We start from the raw sequence: 17,927 nt of genomic DNA, 5'->3' as shown, positions 1-17,927 counted from the left end.
GGTAGAGGAGGACAAATAGAAGAATGGGTCGAGTTCAATTTGATGTTGCTACATCAAATTAGGTAAAGAAATCAAACCCTAGTCTACTGTTTTTAATTTGGGAATTTTTTTTGGTAGAACTCTAATTGTGTCTGTGGGTATAAATAGGAACTTTGGGATGTTGTAAAAACTTTATGCTTGGATTAGCCGGCATCCAGGACTTTCATGTCCTGTTAATGTTAATGTTTCTCTCTTTAATGTGTTCTGTTCAATTTCACTGCATATGTTAAAATTGTTTGTCTCCTGTTAAATGTGCTCCTGTTAAAATTGTTATTCTCCTGTTAATATGCTTGTTTTAATTTCATGTTTTAATTTCCAATTAATTCCTGTTACATTTGTCCTGTTAATATGTGTTGTATCTGTTAATCCTCATTTTTTTGTCACTGTTAGTGCCATGTTTAATTTGCTGTTAGTTGATGGAATGCTAGGCTAGTTACCTTTGAAGCATTGAACTGATTGAGTAATGGAAGAAATCAGTGCTCATAGCAAGCTGATTATCTTGCCATTCCTTTTGTATGCTTAGGTGCATTGTGTTGATTGAGTAGTAGGGAGAAACTAGTGCTCACTAGTGACAATGAGCAAGCTAGTTCTCTTCCCACTCTAGAAGAGTGCCTTAGCTTTGCTCTGTTAGCTTCTCCACATCCCTGCCCTTGGCCTTAGGCCTTGGTTTGTTTTGTTATCTTTCTTTGTTGTCTAGTATTTGCTTTGTTTAGTTCTTGCATTGTTCTCTGCTTGTTTTCTTTATTGTCATCACTGTTTTGTTCACTGCCATCCTTTCTTTCTCACTTGCCTTGCACTGCTGCATTGCTTTTCTTCCTTGCTTGTGCTGCTGTCTTCTTGGCCTTGTGCTGCTGTGCACTGCTTGTGCAGCTGCTGCTGCAACCCATCTGCCCTGCAACTCTCATGTTGCCTTTTCCTGCTACCACTTGCCTCTGCCCTGCAGTACTGCTGCTGCTTCCATCTTTGCCTTGTGCTGCTGCTGGTGCCCTCTCTGTGTTGCCTCTGCCAAGCTGCTGCTGCTGCTGTGCAGCACTTGTGCTGCTGCTGCTGTTGTTGCTGCCAAGCCTGCTGCCAAGCAAAAGCCCATCAGTCCAGTTCAAGGCCTAGTTCTCAGTTCTAAGCCCACTGTCTATTGTTTGTACAACTGAGCCCAAGCCTAAGTTTAAGACCAAAGCCCAAGTTCATTATTAAGGCCCAATCCAATTCAGGCTTAATCAAAAGCTTAAGTTTAAGGCCAAAGCCCATTTACACTTCAAAGACTAACTGAGCCCAAGCTCAGTTCATTTTATTGTTATCAAACCCATTAGTACTCAAAGCCCAATTTAAGCCAAAAGGCTTCATAGCCCAATAGCAATTTAGGAACCCAATTAGCTAGAAAACTCAAAACACTCCCAATCTCTGTGGATCGACCCGTACTTGCACGAGCTACTACTGACGACCGTGCACTTGCGGTATTACTGTAGGCCCCCGTTTTTATTGCGCTTAACTTTATACATATCTCCGGGCCCACCAAGTTTTTGGCCGGGGATAATTTTTAGGACCTTTTAGAAGCCTATCAAGTTTTTGGCGCCGTTGCCGGGGATTGGTGCTGTGTTTTTCTTGTTGTTTTATTAGCTATTTTTGCATTTCATTGCATAGCATTTGCATCTACATCTGCTTCACTTCATTTGCTGTTGGACCTGCTGTTCTGAACCTGTTTTTCCTCTGCTGGGACGCCACCAAGGAAAAGAACCAAAACCCAACTGGGTTTTTGCAACAATATCAGAGCAGCTGGGCTGTGCTTAAAAGGTAACCCATTTAAGAGAACCCGAATTGTGGGCTTCCAATTTTTTAATTGTGGGCTGTAATATTAAAACCAATTTTTAGGCTTCTCTTATTTTCTGTTGGGTTTGTAATAATTTATTTGTGGGCTTGTTTGTTTAATTTGTGGGCTTGTGTATTTAATTTTTGTGAGCTTGTTTAATTTGGACTTGTATTTTGTATTCTGGGTTTTTTAACCCAGCTGAGCTTGTAACCGATCACGCTAGTTGAACTCGTTAGTGGGCCGAGTATCCAAATTCTAGGCCGAGATTTTGGACTCAGTTCCACCAAAAGTTTTCAACCAAGCGGAGCCAAAGCAAACACAAAAGGCTTGCACAGTGGGCTTGCTCCCATTCAAAAACCAAATTTTATTTTCTTTTTAAAAAAAAAAAAAAAAAAAAAAAATATTTATTTTCCATTTTATTTTCTTTCTTAAAAAAAAAAAAAAAAAAAAAAAAAAAAATCTTTTGCTCCCAATTTTTAAACCAAATTTCTACTTTGCTCCCATTTTAAACCAAATTTCTTTTCGTTTTCCCATCAAAACCAAAATTTGTCTTTTTCCCAACAAAACCAAATTTTTTCCAAAAAGTCCAATCCCATTAAAAAAACCAAATTTTCTTGTAGATAATGTGTTAGTAAAATTTCCTTTTGTATATATTTTCTGCTCATCCAATATGATCTCGGCTGAAATATGTTGGATTTTTTGCCTTGAATAACGGAGTTTTAATTCTGCTTTCGCCGAAATCGGGTATTCTCTCTCCTTTTACTCTACTCAGCATGTCCCTTTCCATATGTTGCATTTTAATTCTTTCCATATTTTGAAACATTGAGGACAATGTTTAGTTTAGGTTTGGGGGTATAGAGTAGACACCATGATAATTTGCCATAATTGAAAACGAACTCCTTCTTCTTTTTGAAAAAATTGAAAAATTCCAAAAAAAATTGAAAAATCAAAATTGAAAAAAATTAAAAAAATGAAAAATCATAAAAAATGGAGCTCATTTACCTTGAAATGTTGACTCTTGTGCAAATATGTATTTTTATTAGGAGTCTTAGTCTAGATATTTAGGCACCCTGATTCTAGCACAATTCACATAGTGATAAGAAATTTGCACGCGCACGATCTACCAATACATGTATGGCCTCGATCTTCAAGGTGTTTGATAGGAAGTTACGATTGCCAATCACTTTAGAATACTGAACGAAACTTGACTAGCTTGTTCTTTGGTTGGTTGGGATAGAAGGTGGAGGTTACATTAAGAAAGACAACCATCGAATTTAACTGGGTGCATCAAAAAGGGCTACCTCTTGCAAAGTGTCATGTAATTTTTGTTTCCTTTTGTATTTGTATCAAAAGTGTTTACTCTTAAAAAACAAAAAAAAAAAAAAAAAAAAAAAAAAAAACGATGTATATATTCAGAAAAAAAAAAAAGAGAAAAAAATATCAGAAAAATACAAAAAAATCAAGTATTTATCAATTTCATCATCTCTTGTTCCAAAAATAAAAAGAGAGTAGTCAATGTAAATAAGAGTCATGTAAAGAGTCATTTTGTTGTTTCATTGTAATAAGCAAGGAGGGTGTATGCCATTGATGTACAACGCGAGTAATTGTGAAATTCCTCCAACTCATTCACAATTCTCGTAAAGTCCGGACAGCTAGCTAGATTTCGACCTTGGTTCTTAGCCTGAGAAACTATCTCTTGGTGATTAGTAGTCATAACTTCAGATCTTTCTTTACACATGTGTAGATACACTTTACACTCTTATCACATGTCTTTTTTTTGTTATCAGTGCTAGGATTGTGCCTTCGATAGCTAGATTGACATCTCCATTTTGCTGTGAGCTTAAACTGTTATGCACATGTCACATTTGATGGAATCTGAGCTTATATTTTGACCTAGAACTTTGTAGGTACGTTCTAAGCAAACCTTCACGAGACTTCAACTCGTCCACTAGGGACACTTAGTGGTTTAAAAGGCTTAGTGCATACGCTAAATGCATTCGAGAGACCAGCGACAGTGATATAGTTAGGATTTCCTTAGTTTTGTTTTACTTGAGGACAAGTAAAATTCAGGTTTGGGGGTATTTGATGAGTGTCAAATATTGTATATATTTATCCCTTTTTGTTGGCATTTAACTCATCTTTTGTGCATTAATTCTACATTTTATCCCATATTCTGTATTTTCATTGTTTTCAAGAATAAATATTTTTATTAATTAATTTTGCATTTTTAGGTAATAAATAAAGTCTGGATGACTTGCGGAGCAAAAAGAGCAGAGAAGTAGTGAAAAGCCGGGAGAAATCACGCAAGGAAGCCGCGAAGAATGGTGCGCACAACCTCATTTTCTACACACAAAAACGCCTCCGTTCTCAGCCATCAGATCAGTTCTCAGAAGCATCCGACGGTCGCTCCTTCATAGAGCATCAAAATCTGAAGTCTCTGCCAAGCACCACAGTGCTGAATTTCCAAGCCTTCAGATTAGATGGTAGTTGAATCCAACGGTTGCTCCCTTGCTGTTCATCAAAGTTTGATATCCCCGCCTTACACTACAGCACCTAACCTAATCTAGCACCGTTCGTTTCGTTGTATCCCTTCATCCGACGGTCGCTCCTCGCTTGCCTCCGCATCACCGTCCGATCTACCTACCAGCTCCACATCCCACGACTCATCCTCGCTGTGCATCCAATTTGATGAAGCCGCCTAACACCCTAGCAACCGAACCTTACCACCTAACCAAACACCCCTCTTCTTCCCAAAACAGTCGAGCCCCTCTCCTCCATCACCTCCCTGTTTGCAGAGCCTTCCCCTTCCACCGTACACCACCACCTTCTCCACCTCTGTCACCACCAACTCTCCACCTGCTCAACATTGAAACCCCTATCACTCTAACATGCCTCTCACTTCTTTTCACTGTTTTCCCTAGTCTAGGGTTTTGAAAATAGAGAAAAAGCATTGATAGACATGGTAGAGAATTAGGTGAAGCTAGAGTGAAATTGAAGGCATGGAGAGGTAGAGGAGGACAAATAGAAGAATGGGTCGAGTTCAATTTGATGTTGCTACATCAAATTAGGTAAAGAAATCAAACCCTAGTCTACTGTTTTTAATTTGGGAATTTTTTTTGGTAGAACCCTAATTGTGTCTGTGGGTATAAATAGGAACTTTGGGATGTTGTAAAAACTTTATGCTTGGATTAGCCGGCATCCAGGACTTTCATGTCCTGTTAATGTTAATGTTTCTCTCTTTAATGTGTTCTGTTCAATTTCACTGCATATGTTAAAATTGTTTGTCTCCTGTTAAATGTGCTCCTGTTAAAATTGTTATTCTCCTGTTAATATGCTTGTTTTAATTTCATGTTTTAATTTCCAATTAATTCCTGTTACATTTGTCCTGTTAATATGTGTTGTATCTGTTAATCCTCATTTTTTTGTCACTGTTAGTGCCATGTTTAATTTGCTGTTAGTTGATGGAATGCTAGGCTAGTTACCTTTGAAGCATTGAACTGATTGAGTAATGGAAGAAATCAGTGCTCATAGCAAGCTGATTATCTTGCCATTCCTTTTGTATGCTTAGGTGCATTGTGTTGATTGAGTAGTAGGGAGAAACTAGTGCTCACTAGTGACAATGAGCAAGCTAGTTCTCTTCCCACTCTAGAAGAGTGCCTTAGCTTTGCTCTGTTAGCTTCTCCACATCCCTGCCCTTGGCCTTAGGCCTTGGTTTGTTTTGTTATCTTTCTTTGTTGTCTAGTATTTGCTTTGTTTAGTTCTTGCATTGTTCTCTGCTTGTTTTCTTTATTGTCATCACTGTTTTGTTCACTGCCATCCTTTCTTTCTCACTTGCCTTGCACTGCTGCATTGCTTTTCTTCCTTGCTTGTGCTGCTGTCTTCTTGGCCTTGTGCTGCTGTGCACTGCTTGTGCAGCTGCTGCTGCAACCCATCTGCCCTGCAACCCTCCTGTTGCCTTTTCCTGCTACCACTTGCCTCTGCCCTGCAGTACTGTTGCTGCTTCCATCTTTGCCTTGTGCTGCTGCTGGTGCCCTCTCTGTGTTGCCTCTGCCAAGCTGCTGCTGCTGCTGTGCAGCACTTGTGCTGCTGCTGCTGTTGTTGCTGCCAAGCCTGCTGCCAAGCAAAAGCCCATCAGTCCAGTTCAAGGCCTAGTTCTCAGTTCTAAGCCCACTGTCTATTGTTTGTACAACTGAGCCCAAGCCTAAGTTTAAGACCAAAGCCCAAGTTCATTATTAAGGCCCAATCCAATTCAGGCTTAATCAAAAGCTTAAGTTTAAGGCCAAAGCCCATTTACACTTCAAAGACTAACTGAGCCCAAGCTCAGTTCATTTTATTGTTATCAAACCCATTAGTACTCAAAGCCCAATTTAAGCCAAAAGGCTTCATAGCCCAATAGCAATTTAGGAACCCAATTAGCTAGAAAACTCAAAACACTCCCAATCTCTGTGGATCGACCCGTACTTGCACGAGCTACAACTGACGACCGTGCACTTGCGGTATTACTGTAGGCCCCCGTTTTTATTGCGCTTAATTTTATACATATCTCCGGGCCCACCAAGTTTTTGGCCGGGGATAATTTTTAGGACCTTTTAGAAGCCTATCAGCTGGCATGGGATCTCCGCTCTTCAGGCATGCAGTTAACATTTTGGAAACACGCTTGAACCTATTCACCTGTTTTTTATACGTAATGACATAACATCAAACGGTAATTACCTAAGATTTATAGGAATAATATAAAATGAACAAAAATATAAGAACACGCACCAGTCTATCATAACCAGCTGGTTTGTCTTTGATGATACAATTATAACTTGAACCCGCCGCAGTAGTGTTGGATTTGATTTCACGGATAACCAAAGGATGTGATACCTTGTTATACCAACTCATATAGTCTGGAGAATTTTGATCACCTCGGGTGGTTCGTCTACCAGTGTCGATAATGAAGTCATTCCTCTTATCCCAGTTATCAAGAACAGTAGGTGGACCTGCGTGAACAATCGTAAGATTATCACCACTAGAAAAGAACACAACTCCAACTCCAATTTGTAGTAATCCCCCATTTTCTCCACAGGTTGTTGTTGTATATACCCGTGTTGTCGCATCACCCTAGAGGGGTTATACATCACATATCCTGTGGGGTGCCACAATGGTCCAAAATAAAGGGACAAGTCCGACCGAACATTTATATGCCCACTGGCTCGATCTTCCTTGTATGGATCAAAGCATACGTCTGAGGCCTTCAATTGGTTCAAAATCTCCCTCATGCGAATCAACTGTTGCTCTTTTTTCCTAGAACGGTTGTCTTCAAATATATACTTTGTTCCTCTAGGAGTACCTTTGCACCACCCCGGGTTCTGTCCGACCAACTTCAGGATAGGGAAGTGGTCATAGATCCATGCCTATATACATAAGAAACCAAGTTTTAGTAAAGAGATTGTGTATATTCGGTAGTAATTTCCAAACATTATTTCCGATTATATATAATCGGAAATACAACTGAGTACCTATCCACCGAATACCAAACATTCGGAAATAGAGATGGATCATTTCCTACCGAATATGCGTCATTTGGAGTTCAGTAACCTATAGTTTTTCTGGCCTGTATATTCGGTTCTAATATCAAAAGAATATTTCCGATTGTATATAATCGGAAAACAAAGTAAGTACCTAACCACCGGATAACCAACATTCAGGAAAAGAGATGGATAATGTCCTACCGAATATGCGTCATTTGGAGTTCAGTAACCTATAGCTTTTCTGGCCTGTATATTCGGTTCTAATATCAAAAGAATATTTCCGATTGTATATAATCGGAAAACAAAGTAAGTACCTAACCACCGAATAACCAACATTCGGGAAAAGAGATGGATAATGTCCTACCGAATATGCGTCATTTGGAGTTCAGTAACCTATAGCTTTTCTGGCCTGTATATTCGGTTCTAATATCAAAAGAATATTTACGATTGTATATAATCGGAAAACAAAGTAAGTACCTAACCACCGAATAACCAACATTCGAGAAAAGAGATGGATAATGTCCTACCGAATATGCGTCATTTGGAGTTCAGTAACCTATAGCTTTTCTGGCCTGTATATTCGGTTCTAATATCAAAAGAATATTTCCGATTGTATATAATCGGAAAACAAAATAAGTACCTAACCACCGAATAACCAACATTCGGAAAAACAAATGGATCATTTCCTACCGAATATGCGTCATTTGGAGTTATGGATATGCATCATATGTATTGTATACCGAATAACTATAGAGTGAGTTATAGAGTTAAAGAAAAAACCTGCAATAGAGCCACGTTCCCGGCAACTTGGCAGGTTCCTAGCCTCGGTTTCGTATATTTCTCTGGCCCATGAGTCTTAGTATCCAAATAGCAATTTTCCTTCATCCGCCGGTAGCCCAAGGATTGTGCCTGCTAGAATACCATTCTTCTTCAAGTGTTGAGGGACAAGATGTGATGCTTTCTTAGCAATATCCTTCTTTACACAATCTTTTCCTTTTTTGGCTTTTTGGGTACCACTTGGTTGTCCTTCTTCTTCTACTCTTGGCACTGGATCAACTGGTTCAATTTCATGGTGGGGTGTAACTTGTGGAGCAGTTGGTTCTGCACTTTGTTGAGCGGCTTGTTCAACACTTGGTTGCACCCCTTGTTCACTGCCTTGTTGTTCTACACTTTGTTCAGCACTTGGTTGCACTCCTTGTTGACTGCTTTGTTCTTGTAAGCTTTGTTGAGCACTTGAATTATCTTTGGCGCTCCTTTCCCTCCTAGCACTAGCTGTCACTTTCTTCCTCCTTTCTCGACTTTGTCTAAACAACAAAGAAAGGAACAATATTTACAAACTATACAATCGGAAGACAAAGTATGGAAATATAACCCGAATGTACACATTCGGACGTAAAAAGACACATATTGTTCTCGAATACAAAACAATCGAAAGCTAACTAAACATATTTACAACCGAATATGCATCAATTGGAGTTCAGAAGCTCTAAATTTTTCATCCTACACAATCGGAAGAAAAAGTACAAAACTATAACCCGAATAAACAAATTCGAGGGTAAGAAGACACATATTTTTCGCGAATTAAAAACAATTGGAATATAACTAAACATGTTTACAATCGAATATTCATCAACTGGAGTTCAGAAACTCTAAAATTTTATCCTACACAATCGGAGGTATAAAACATTATATTGTCTTCCGAATAAATACTTTCCCCAAAATGGGATTTTTCCTATATCAGAAATTTTGAGATTTTTTCAATATATATATTCGGTAGTGAGTGTACTTCCGAATACTGTGTGTCTACTTAAATATATTCGGAAGCCAAAAAATTCATCAAACTACCGATTATTACCAGTTTGTATCCAGGAAGATATGGCCAACAATATTCGGCAGATAACCAACAAATATATCTCCCGAATACTGTCGATGTTCTTGAGAAACGAAGAACACGACTACATTCGGAAGTAAATAAGCATGAATATCGCCCGAATCTGGATAAAAAACCGAAAACCCTAGAATTTTTTTTCCTCGATTCGTCGAATTAAAGCGAAATAAACACCAAAAATGATAGATTCTTACCTAATTGGGGCCATTTGAAGTTGACGAAGTGTTTGACTATCGGAATCGCCACCACCGACTACATTGTCGGGTACTTGTTCTTCGCGTTCTTCGCATTCTTCTTCATTTGCAGCAAGAATTTCTTTATTTCTTGCTAAAATCCCAATCTTTGGATCGATACCCCGAGCAACATTTTTGGTTCTAGGTCTGTAGGTTTCATTTCCCTTATCCATTGTTTTATAAACGAATCGACGATGTTTTGATTTTACGATTCGCGGCGATGTTTCGGTTGAACGAGGAAAGTTTTTTTTCTTCCACAATCGGAAGATATGAAACTGGAAGAAGAAGAGTTGAAATGAGTAGAATTTTTTTTGATTTGGTTTTATACGGTTTTACCAGAAGGGCATTTATGTAACTTCAATATCATATAGGGTACCCCTTAACTAGAGTCTTTGGATGGGTATAAATTGATGACCCCTAAATCCTTTTGAGTGGCCCCTAAAAACGCGAGGGAAATTAGGGGGAGATCCAAAAAAAATAATATTTTCGTTCTCAGGCCCACAATTAATTTTGTATAACGTGACACCCATAATTATATGAAATTATTATATGAATCAATACATAACTGGTTATGCATACTATCTTTTCAGGCATAACTCTTATGCATACTATCTTTTTCAGGGGTATAATTGGCAGCGCAACTTGGACATAACATATCTAAAAATCCGCGCCTTAGAATTTTACAAATTTTATATCGTTGGAAATCTTTTTAAAAGAGCTACGCAACGAGTACAAACAAGAATATCAAATTTTTGTTTTTAACGAAAAAATCGGAGGTGATCCTCATTCTAGGGAAATTTTTGAAAACTTGATACTTAACCATTATGCATTCACCAAAAACGATGCATAACACATTCTGCAGACGCATAACGAATTATGCAACCATTTTTCGACTGCATAACAAGTTATGTATCTGCATAACAAAGTTATGCATCTATAACAAGTTATGTAACCATTGTTTTGGTTGATTTTAGCCGTACTTATAAAAAATTGATGCATAATGCAGTATGCATCCATATTTACGGATGCATATCAGGTTATGCATCTATTTTCTCGATGCATAATGCATTATGTAGCCATATTTTCGGACGCATAACAGGTTATGCAGGTTTTCTGGACTGCATAACAAGTTATGCAACAAATTTTGTAGATGCATAACAGGTTATGCATCCATTTTCACGAATGCATAACATGTTATGCAGACAGTTTCTCGACTGAATGACATGTTATACAGTCATAACCACATCATCATCTTCTTTCATGTTTCATTAACTCCCACGCAAACCATTATCTTTCAGTTATTCGGGGGCTCTTGGTCAAAATCATGTATTTACACCATCATCTTCTTTCATGTATTTACACCATCATCTGCAATTAAACCTGCATAACAGGTTATGCAGGTTTTCTGGACTACATAACAAGTTATGCAACAAATTTTGTAGATGCATAACAGGTTATGCATCCATTTTCACGAATGCATAACATGTTATGCAGACAGTTTCTCGACTGAATAGTTGTTGCTAACGTGTTATGCGACCATTTTCGAGACTGTATAACAAGTTTTTTAGATGCATAACCGTTATGCAACCATTTTCGTAGCTGCATAAAAGATTATTCAACCATTTTTTTCTTCATTTCATTGCCCGGTTGAATATGTGTTGCGCAATGAATGCACTTCACCAGTTCAGTACAGCCATGATGGATGTGTCTTCTTCACAGCTGCAACTTCGACTCTTGCCTGCACTTCAAGTCACTCATTGCATTACCAATCTCCAAACACATACTGCAATTCAGCCACCAACTTCATAACCCCACCTGCAATTGCATGAACAACTCATATTCATTCACCAGATCAGTTCAGTGGTATCTCTTGCCATCATATTCATTCAATAGCTGCAATGTCAGCTCAACATCATCTCATTCTTGGCATCTGCGTCTCCAGTTCCACACTCCACTAGTATCATTCCCATTTAATCACAATTTCAACTACAATTCCACCACCAGACCAGTGCATAACCACCATAATCTAAATCAATTAAAACCCATCTCTGCAACCTCTCTGATTCCATCTCTGCAACCTCTCTGATTCCATCTCAGAACTACCCTTCAGCACAATCACCAGTTCCATGTCAGCTTCATTGCAGAATCATGTGCACTACCACTGCATTCATACGCGAACTCAATAGAGGCACTTGCATCTCAGTTCACATACTACTTACAATATCACCTGCAACTCAAACAAAGCTACAACTCCATTTCCTTAAGCCGTTCTTTGCAGCAACACCTTCTTCTTCTCTTATCTTCATGACTGTAGCAGTCACATCCATTGCCAACTGCAACAACTTGAACTACAACTCAATCTCAATACCATGAACAACATCTACTTTCTTTCTGTGTTGTTCTCTGTAGCATCAACACAACCATAACACCTACAGTTCCCTGTAATCCAAATCACCAGATTCTTCAGTTTACAATCTCAGCACAAAGCCAATCCATTCGCAAGCACACAACCTCCTCAATTGCAGCGCAGTAAACCACAGTAGCTTATTTCAGTTCTCGGCACATTTATATTATCACCAACATATGTTACCAATTTCACTGCTCTTTATAACATCAAGGGAACCATTCAAGCATACCCATCAGCTGTCTCACCTGCAACTGCAACCTAAACATACATCTACTTTACTGCAACTGCTTCTCATACTTCATCTCAGTCACACCACCTGCAAGTCTATCACAGACTCAATCTTCACACAACAGCAAGTTCAGTTCATCCCCTTGTCTGTATTTTAACAGCACCTGTAATTCCTTTGCAACCAACAACTGCAATATCACTAAAGCATTTCCTTGGCAACTCCTATACATTCATCTAGACAGACTCATTCATCACCAGAAACACTTCAATCATCTCTGTCTCTGAAATGAATGGTACCAGCATAATAGCGGCACCAATATCACCTTCATCTATTCTATTTAGAAGTCCACCTCAAGAACATCTCAAACCCACAACTGTGTGTGGTTCAATTATTCTTATTTCTCTTTGAATTCGATTTCTGACCAATACCCATCTGTAATTCATCCCAATCTTTCATCTAAACTATGAATCGTCTCCAAATCTTCATCTCCATGAAACCCTAGATACCAACAACAAAAACTCATGTTCTTGCATGATTTCTCTTCCATTTAAACTGAACATCAGCAGATCCCTCTTCTCGATTTCTCCATGTTCCCATATCACCTCTACCCCTATCTCCACGGACACCAAACCCCCTACCAAATCCACCTATTTCTCCAGCAGCACTACCATGTTATGCCATGACGGGAAGCTGTTAGCCCTTTCTTTTGTTAGATCTCTCTTTCTCACTGTTTTTTTGCGGGAGTATTAGGGATGAAGTTTGGGAAAGACAAAAAATCTTATAAAACCCTAGGTTTATCAGAATACGAAGATGCTGAGATTTGCATGTGAATTGAAACTCCAATGAAGAACTGAGGCCAAAGCAGAATCAGAGAAGAAGAAGAAAAAAAGACCGAAACATAATTTCAGAAACTATGGGTTTGGGAGATATTTTGTCGTAGAAAATGGGTGTGCGCCTGTATTTTTTTGAGCGTGGGTTTCACAGTGTCCAAAATCTGGAAAATGGATGTGGCTGTAGTTTTCACTGAGCACGTACATGGCGGCCTGACATCCAGAATAAAATAGTCCATGGGCTTCGGGATTTAATGTTTTCTCTTCAGCATCAATTAACCTACAATAATCAAGACACCAATCTAGCAGACTACGTAATGTGTCAACGATGATAGGCTTATCAAGAAATTTCCCTCGAGCCAAGTAACTAGCCAGATAAGAAACCGCACTCATTCTCGTTATTAGTGGATTTCCGGTACTATCACACATAAAAACATTTAAAAGCGTGGTTGCAAGCTGCCCACCACACTTTCGAGGATCTAATGAGCAGGCGTAGAACATAACAAACTGGGCAAACTTCGATTTGTGTGTATCTAGAACAGTAAAACGGAACGAGTGGAGAAGTGCTTCAAATACCTCCGACAGACGACCATTTTCAGCATATGACTTAAGATGTTGACATGTGAGTACCATCTGTTGAAAAAAATGGGTTTCACAAAGGATGAATGACACAGAGAAGAAAGTGTTGCACTCCAAAACTTTCAAGGCTTGTATAAATTTCTTTTAGACAAATATTTCTACCCTCCCAATAACAATTGGCGATTACAACAGGTATGCGAAATATTGCCTTCAGGATACAATGAAAGCCCTGCAACGAAAACTGAATTCAAGGTTTGTACCCCTTGATTCAATCAAGAACACACAAAGAGATTTCTGATTTCTGATGATGCTTTTTGAAACAGAGAAAACAGATTGATTTTTCTTATATGTTAAACGAAACTGGGAGAAGCTATTTATAAAGGGTTTTGCACCTGTTGGGAATAGGTTTTTATTCGCCAACAGGTTTCTATTCACGAAACGTCAGGTTCCTTCATCAACAGACATCAATGGTGTCTTTTGGATTCGAAATTTTCGAACAGGCTTTTATCGGCCAAATAAAACCTTCAGTTCAAAAAATTCTTCTCAGCAATGGAGATCACCTCCTTATCAATTAAGCTTAAAACCTACGTCCACATTAAATATGCCTTTACTAGGTTTAGGTGGCAAGATATCATCCCATCCTATTTACACATCTATCTCTATAAGCCTATACACCACTGCCGATAGCAGCATCTCTCTTCCAACGAGTTCTCCTATTGTGCAGCTTTCAAGCCTTAACATGTTCTCTACATACACTGCCATCAAAGCCTCATCAGCAGAAATATGAGGCATTTGCTGACTAATTATGGGGCTTAAACTCCGAGGTGCAAGAGGCATTAGCTCAGTAATGTTTACCAATGTGGAATTCACCCGGTGAAGCACCTGCTCCTTTTTTGCAAGGCCACAAGGTAGATTCAAAAATTTCACGGAAGACTTGGAATTAGGCGGCATAAAATTTCTAACAAGCATCTGCAGAGACGAGTCAAAACATTTTGCGTCAGAAGTAGCCAGACGTGTAATGAAGTCCATCAAAGCATCCAACACATGTGGTCTATATTTCCACATGTTCATCCCGAAAATAGATTGCAGGAGTTTCTCATGTTGATCAACATCAATAACTGCAACTGCTCTGGATAATGCCTTTAAACACGTCACAAGCATTGCCTCTTCATCCTCAGACAGGTATTCAGAATGGTTCATAATCTCAACTAACTGATCATAATTGTCCTCATCTCCCCGAGCAACTGATTGCAGAGCATTACGAACATTTGCTGCCACCTTATTGTCAGATAATTAAGTATTCTTCCATGTTTCTTTCTTCCAACATTCCCATAATTGTTCCAAGTTCTAGCTGATTACTCAACCTTTAAGCCAAGGAGAGAGATGATCGGAAGAATTAAGGGATTTGTTGAGTTTTTCTGCAGTGTTATTCACAATGATAATCTTAGCCTTGAGTTTTCTCTAATCTCATGGTGATCGTAAATTACGGCAACCTTAACTCAACCTAATTATAAGAAACCTAGTTTATATAGGAAAAACCGTGGAATTTTTGCGGGCGGGAAAAATATCGTTTGGTCCTTTTTTAGGTGGGTCCATGTTTGTTTAGTCTTTTGGTCAAACGCCTTTACTGTTTGGTCCATAATTATTTAAAAATATTTAACTTGACAAAAATATTCTTTCGTTTTTTTTGTAGCAGTTCATTCTTCAAAATGAACTCCAGTTAATTTCTACTTATTTTTTCAGAAATCACTGATGAGTGCCAAATATTGTATATATTTATCCCTTTTTGTTGGCATTTTAACTCATCTTTTGGGCATTAATTCTACATTTTATCCCATATTCTGTATTTTCATTGTTTTCAAGAATAAATATTTTTATTAATTAATTTTGCATTTTTAGGTAATAAATAAAGTTCGGATGAGTCACGGAGCGAAAAGAGCAGAAAAGTAGTGAAAAGCCGGGAGAAATTACGCAAGGAAGCCGCGAAGAATGGTGCGCACAACCTCATTTTCTACACACAAAAGCGCCTCCGTTCTCAGCCATCAGATCATTTCTCAGAAGCATCCGACGGTCGCTCCTTCATAGAGCATCAAAATCTGATGTCTCTGCCGAGCACCACAACGCTGAAATTCCAAGCCTTCAGATTAGATGGTAGTTGAATCCAACGGTCGATCCCTTGCTGTGCATCAAAGTTTGATATCTCCGCCTAACACTACAGTACCTAACTCCATCTGGCATCGTTGATTTCGTTATATCAAAAAATCTGACGGTCGATACAAGCTTCACTTCACATCACCGTCCGATCTACCTACCAGCTTCGCATCTCGCAGCTCAGAGTCACAGAACATCAAGACTAGATGGATTCGCTCAACACTCTATCACCCGAGCCCTACCACCTAACCAAACAACCCCCTTCTCCCATTCTATCGAACCCATCTACCACCATCACCCCCCTCTCTGCAGAACCACCTCCTTCCCTGCCGCACCACCATCATCACCACCACTCCTGCAACAGCCACCAAACCACCAACTCTCCACAACAACCGCAACCCATCACTAATATCATCACCCCTATCACCTATTAAGCTATTTCAACAACTCCACCATCCTCTTCACTGTTAGGATTGGATTTGGTGAATTAGATTGATAGATGAAGCAATTGGAGGCGTGGATAGCATGAGGGGAGTCAGAGGAAGATTGGGTCGAAGCTATTGAGTGCTATCAGTGATTAGGTAAAACCTAATTTCAATTTTTGTAATTTGGGGAAGAACAAACCCTAATTTTGGGGGAATTAGGTAATTTAGGGAATTTGGGTCTGTGACTATAAATTGGAACTATGGGTTGTGTTAGAAAGCATGCTTGGAGTAGCCTGCATCCAGGACTCTCATGTCCTGTTAAATGTGTATCACTGCATATGTTTAAGTTTCCATTTTACTGATGTTTGGAGTAGCCAACATCCAGAACTCTCAAAGTTCTGTTAAATGTTTTGTTAATTTTCAGTTCACTTTTTCAGTTCAATTTGCTGCTAATTTTCATATCCATGTTTCAGTTAAAATTCAGTCATGTTCATTGTTAATTGTTTATTGTTAGTTTCAGTTATGTTCATGTTAGTTGTGTTAATGTTCATGTTAATACTTGGTCTCATGCACTGTTAATGCTTGATGTTCACTGTTAATTCTACTCACTGTTATTGTTCACTGTTAGTATCAATTCACTGTCATGTTTAAATTCACTGTCAATTGATGGAATGCTAGGCTAGGTATCTGTGAAGCAATGTGCTGATTGTGCAATGGCAAGAAATCAGTGCTTAAAGCAAGCTGATTTTCTTGCCATTCTTGTGTATGCTTAGGTTGTAGTGTTGATTGTGCATTGGGAGAAACTAGTGCTTATAGCAAGCTAGTTCTCTTCCATTCTTTTAGTATACCTCCTGTTTGCCTGTATGCTGCCTTAGTATTGCCTCATTTCAGTTTCTTCACCACAACCCTGCCCTTGGCTTTAAGCCTTGGTTCATCTCATTTTGTTTTGCTTTTGTGCATTGTTTTGTTTTCTGCTGTTTAGTTCTTTCATTGCTTTGCATTGTTTGTTTCCCCTGCTGCTATTTCTTTTCCTGTTGTGCACTTGCCTTGCTGTGCAGCTCTTTCCCCTGCTTGTGCAGTTGCTACTTCTCCTGCCAAGCTGCTGTCACTTCTTCCCTTGCAGCTGCTGCTGCTGCCTTCCTGCAGTTCCTGCTGCATCACTATCTCCATTCTTCTGCTGCAGCTGCTGTTGCTGTTTACCACTCCCTGTTGCAGCTGCCCTGCCAAGCTGCTGCCACTTCTTGCTACTCCTGCAGCCAAGCAAAGGCCTAGTTCAACAACTGAGTCCAAAGCCCAAAGGCCCAGTCCTCAGTAACCAAAGCCCAATTTCATTGAGGCCAAAGCCTAAGTTTAAGGCCAAAGCCCATTTGCATTTCAAAGAACAAACTGAGCCCAAGCTCAGTTCCTTTTATTGAGAACAAACCCAATAGTACATTAAGCCCAACACTTCCAAAAGGCTTTTAAGCCCAAAGCAAATCTAGGAACCTAAATTAGCTAGAAACATTCCAAAACACACCCGATCTCTGTGGATCGACCCGTACTTGCACGAGCTACAACCGACGACCGTGCACTTGCGGTATTACTGTAGGCCCCCGTTTTTATCGCTTCAATTATACACATCTCCGGGCCCACCAATCACCTAAAAAAACAGAGTTCATTCCAGAAATGAACTCCATATAAAAACCTAAAAGAACAGAGTTCATTCCAGAAATGAACTCCATATAAAAACCTAAAAAAAATAAATTTAATTCCAGAAATGAACTTCATATAAAAACCTAAAAAAAGCAGAGTTCATTCCAGAAATGAACTCCATATAAAAACCTAAA

The 17,927-nt window shown here is 39.0% G+C and overlaps 1 pseudogene; it reads right to left on the bottom strand.

Moving 5' to 3' along the window:
• Nucleotides 1–14,818, bottom strand: part of LOC113350709 — a 28,017-nt pseudogene extending 13,199 nt beyond the window's left edge.
• Nucleotides 14,819–17,927: the final 3,109 nt, after the last annotated feature.

Source organism: Papaver somniferum, chromosome 2 (genome assembly GCF_003573695.1).
Source record: "Papaver somniferum cultivar HN1 chromosome 2, ASM357369v1, whole genome shotgun sequence".
Taxonomy (NCBI): domain Eukaryota; kingdom Viridiplantae; phylum Streptophyta; class Magnoliopsida; order Ranunculales; family Papaveraceae; genus Papaver; species Papaver somniferum.
Note: the sequence above shows the minus strand (reverse complement) of the source record. Positions and strands in the feature narration are given on the sequence as shown.